The sequence below is a fragment of the Spinacia oleracea genome, chromosome 4, assembly GCF_020520425.1.
Source record: "Spinacia oleracea cultivar Varoflay chromosome 4, BTI_SOV_V1, whole genome shotgun sequence".
NCBI lineage: Eukaryota > Viridiplantae > Streptophyta > Magnoliopsida > Caryophyllales > Amaranthaceae > Spinacia > Spinacia oleracea.
In genome coordinates this window covers 7,389,366-7,394,637 of record NC_079490.1, presented here as the reverse complement: position 1 = coordinate 7,394,637, position 5,272 = coordinate 7,389,366, and the positions used below count along the sequence as shown (strand labels likewise).

The following is a 5,272-nucleotide window of genomic DNA, read 5'->3' as shown; positions in this document are numbered from 1 at the left end:
GAGTTTGATCAATATATTTTCCAACAAAACACGTAAATAAGCCTTTCAATATTATAATGAGTTTATCGAGATGGTTTTAATATGTCTCAGGGTAGCCATTTGAGTTGAAATTTCAGTGGCGGAACCAATATTTTTTGATGAGGGGTAGAAAATAGTAATAACAAATTTTGCAACATGTAAATAAATTGGAAAAAAAACCTAACAAGTAAAGAAGGATAGGAGATGATAATGCATGTAATTCAAACACACAATTACCAAAAAGAGCACTAACTTTAAAAAATTAAACCAAACCAACTATCCTACTTGTATATCACAACTTAATACATACCTATAACAATAAGGGTGCTAGATAGGCCATGGCCGCCGCCAACCACCCTCTAATTGTGTCACTGTAAGTCTGTAAACAATATGTCCACGAAAATAATCTCTTCAAATTAAAATATTTGATATATGAAAATGGGTGAATTGAAGAAGATTTAAGAAATATACATTTAACATTAATTAATGAGAACTCATACAAATTAAGATAACATGAATAATGTTATTACTACCCTTAATTTACATGTACATTAAGTTATACTACGTACGAAGTAATAAGTAGCTAATAAAAGAAAAAGAATACGCTAATACGTTACGTATATAGTACAAGGAATTATACGTATATACGTAGTAGTAGAACAGTATTAGCAACTGAAAAACATACACAAGTACGTATTACGAATTAACTTGTTTGACTATTAGGAATCGCCATAGTTTGAGCTTCAAACCTACGAGCTTCATGAAACTTAGCAATAAAAGCCGACGCTTTCCGGTCGATACCGGGCTCGGCCACCCAATAGCCTCTATCTTCGTCACTCGGAAACACCTTTCGCCTCGGTGTAGGTTCATCCAAATGGTTCGTCCTTGTACTAGCCCTCTTGGACTTGCTACTACTTCCTCCCATTTTAATTTTCTTGAAGAAATATAATTATATATAATTATATATATTTACCAAGAAATATTATATATTTAGCAAAATGATTTTTGTGAGGGAAAATGAAGTAAACTTGGTTAAGAATTTGCATGTAGAACTCCATGTATTTATAGTAGGGAGCTAATATGAGAATAGTAGGAGGAACAAAAAATGTAAAGGGAGGTAGAGAATCTATAAATGTAGACCGTTGGATGTATTATTGATGGATGGTGGAGATTGAATGTAAATTCCATATTGTTGTTTTAGTAAACATAATTAGGTGGACAATAATAATAAATTATTAGTAATAAAGTACTCTATCTAATTAAATAATTAATACTTTGTTATGCTTCTCCAATTGTTATTGGTGTATTCTCCCACAATTCATCTATGTTGAATATAGATTTCTAAGAAAGTTTGTTAAGATCGAACTTCTTTTTATAATGCATATCTTACAAGTTACTATTTTTAGCATTTAAAATTTGTTATTGAACTAGGAACGTGGTGGACAACTGTGGGAGAGTTGTTTCTGCCTCACACGCTGAAGCTCTAGCTTGCTTGCATTAAATGAACCGTGGAGGAAGTATAAGGTTTTTTCATGAAATGCCCCCGGGGTTTCACGAAATTCACCAAATACCCCTGCGCGTTTCAAAATACATAATATACCCCTATTTTTTTCGTATTGTTCACCAAATACCCCTATTTTGACTTTCCGTTAGTCCTCCGTTAAGTCATGTTTATAATTCACCAAATGCACATGTTTATAAACTTTTTGCACAATATACACCTATTTGTAAACTTGTTTGCACCAAATACCCAAACTGCTTTTAAACTGCATAATTTAAATCTAACGGCTAATTTGCAGTTCTAAATTTCCTAGCAATGAAGTAGAGCAGTTTGTAACAAATTTCCAGCAAAAAACAGGGATTATATTCCATAAAAAGCTGATTAATTTGCATAGTAGCTTTACAAATACTCTGAATAATAATACCCTTGCAATGAACATTTACAATCACTCTTGTACTACAAGGCATTGCCCTGCTTACATAAGATATGACCTTCGTGGGCTTCGTCACAATAAAAATAATCATTCTTACAAATTTAGTGTTCTCGTTGAACCAACTGTGTATGCTATCAGTAATTTTGTGTTTACACTTTACATCAAAATCTAAAAATGCATGAAAAATGTCAGTTGCTTAGCTTGCCTTAGGCCCAAGAGACAAAGAGCAGCAAATTGAACTGGTGTGACATGAGCTTGTGGAGACAGCAGTTGGTTGGCACCAAGAAGTTCATTAGCAGCACCAAGATCAGATGGCCATAATAAAATGACAAAACCAGAGATCATCAGATTGGGTGCTGCCCTGCCAACTGCAAACAATATCTTGGAACTCAGATACAATGGCAAACCAATGACTATTAAAGAGAATAGGCAAGAAGCTTTTGAGACATGATTTTGGAGGTACCAACCCCAACACTTAATCAAACAGACAAGATTCTCCTTAGATATACTTGAAAGCAAAATACACAATAGGTGAAAATTCGAGGTTGAGCAGAATTCTGTTTGGGCCATAACTAAATGTTTTTATCACAAACCATGATATCTTATCATCATTCTCAGGAGTGTTTAACTTTAAAGTAGGACCCTTAATGGTAATGCTCTCTGTAGTCATCATTTATCAAAGGTTTATCAAAAGTTTAAGACCTTCAATACTCATGAAGTCATGAAGCATATACAATCATACACATTTACACCATTCACCTGTTTCACAACAATGATTATCTCTCTAATTTCACAAAGGCCCGCTTTGTTCAAGTGAAACTTTTTTCCAAATTAACCAAGACTACAATCATAATGCACCACAATCAAAATCTATCATGCCATATGCCATCAAATTGCACAAATTAAATTTCACAAATTCCACAAATTTTACATAATAAACAGGAGGGGGGTTGTAGGTAACCTGGACTTGTGATTTTCCAAATTGATTAGAGTTGAACACGAGATTAGGTTTTCCGTGATCGTCAACCCAATCTTCGCAAGCTTGCCAATCGTCCATTAAACAAGCTTCCTCGCTGAAAGAATTCGGGTCAGGGTCCATATATTGCGGGTCAATCACAAAAATTGGGTACACAAAATTCGATTCTGTAGCAGCTTGTTCAAGAGTCGGGTTACCATGGATTCAGAATCCCTTTCGGAACCAAATTAGAGAAGAATTGGATGAAGCCGCCATTTTTGTGATAATTGAAGAAGTTTTAGCGTCTGGAGTTTGGTAGGGAGAAGGAGGTGGTTCGAGGAGAGAGAATTGAGAAGGCGCCGTCGTCTTCTCCTTCCTTAGCTGCCGCCGCGCCGTCTTCTCCTTCCTTCCTCGATCTCCTCTCGCCGCCAGCCTTCAACCTTCGTCGGCGGCAATGGTGGATTCTTCGGACTTCCTACCACCTGCACTACCAAATCACCGGAAGAAGAGACTTGTATTTCTGGGTAATTTGAGGTGAATCAATGGCTATTGATGAATTGGGGGTGAGATTGAAGATGGGTAAGAAAGAACAGAGGAGATGAGAGGAGAGAGAAGAAAAGAGTTTTTTTTTTAAAAGTTAAAATGTAGAATATAGGTAAATAAGGGTATAAATGTAAATAAATACTAACGGAGCACTAACGGCCGTTAAATCCAAGGGTATTTGATGCACTTTATGTTTACATAGGGGTATATTATGTATTTTGAAACGCGCAGGGGTATTTGGTGAATTTCGTGAAACCTCGGGGGCATTTCATGAAAAAACCGTATAAATTAATATCTGATATGTATTTCACAAATACATATCATCCACTAAACGATAAAATAGAGATAAGACAAACACTAAAGGACAAATTTTTTTTTTTTTAAATGGCATCCGTTTTTAGAAAATGGCATTGACTTTTGAAAAATGGCATTTGCTCCTTGGCACCTGCTTTCATTTTTGTCTTATTTCTATTTTGTCGTTTAGTGGCGTGATATGTATCTTGAAATACATATCAAATATTGGCCTCTCCGCCCTCATGAAACGTGTGTTGTTTTTTTCGATTACTACAAATTTCCATCTACACGGGCTTTACAAATTACATATTACTACTTTTGCATTTAAATTTTTTTATTGAACTTATCTGAACTTATCTTATCTGGAAAAAAAAAAGTACTTTGTCTGAAAAACACTTATTTGTGTGTGAAAAACTGAAAATGTGTGAAAAAAAATTGTTTTTGCTGAACGTATATTATCTGAACTTATCTGAACTTAACTGGACTTATCTGAACTTATCTGAACTTATTTTGTCTGAAATAAGTCAAAATAAGTCGAACAAAACAAAGCCTCAACAATTTAATGCCAAATGTTTGAGTAACCATTTATGATTTTTTTTGAAAGTTATTCAAATCTTACTGGAATTGTTAAAAGAATGTAATAGAAAATAGGAAAAAAAATATTGTACTTAATTTTTAGTTGCCCTAATATGTTCCCCTACACGTTTTGTAATTAAGTTTGCAACCCAATGAACAATTTGTAATTTAAGAAATTTCTTATAAGGTACTACGTATAAGTAAAGAACAAAATTTTTAGTAAATTACTCAAAATGTTCGTTAACCAGTTTTAGTTATTAAACAATATACTACATACGTAATGTTCCGTATAGGGAAATTTACAATATAATATACAGAAAATAATACACATAAGCCATCATGCATGTCAGTTAAGTTTTTGTAAAATAATTTCAAAATCATGAAAAAAATCTGGGCACCGCTCGGGCTAATAGTTCAAACATTATAAATTAGTCATAAGTTATACACAAGTCATCAAAGATTAACCAGTAAACAATAGTATTGTAGTTAAGCTAATTTTTTTTTAGTCCAACTTTATACATAAGATTGAAAAATTTGCAACTTGTTGTTCACTTCTCTTATTTATGCGAATGAGTTCATCTAGAAGAAACAAAGGACCTCATAGTGTACTTGCAGCGAATTGTTGTTTCTCATCCTTGCAACCATAAACACCGCGCTGATACACTTCACCTTCTTTGCATCTCGGTGACTCGTTGAAAACACGAGGGAATTCGATAAACTACCGAATTAATTAATTATTTACTATTTGCAAATTTAATTGAATTTCCATTACACTATTTACGACGTAAAAAACAAAACAAATTTACATCAAATATTTTACGACATACAAAGCAAAACAAATTTACATTAAATAATTTACGACATACAAAATTAAATGCATTACATAAAATAGTTTACGAAATAGTACATTATACAGTCGTTAAGTCCAAAAGAATAAATGTATTGTAAGGAA

The 5,272-nt window shown here is 33.4% G+C and overlaps 1 long non-coding RNA gene across 1 annotated transcript; it reads right to left on the bottom strand.

The window, feature by feature from the left end:
- Nucleotides 1-1,859: 1,859 nt before the first annotated feature.
- Nucleotides 1,860-3,032, bottom strand: LOC110777913 (uncharacterized). Its single transcript, XR_002530616.2, has 2 exons — nt 2,914-3,032; nt 1,860-2,320 (listed from the first exon to the last, which is right to left on the bottom strand). It is a non-coding gene; the product is annotated as an uncharacterized lncRNA (long non-coding RNA).
- Nucleotides 3,033-5,272: the final 2,240 nt, after the last annotated feature.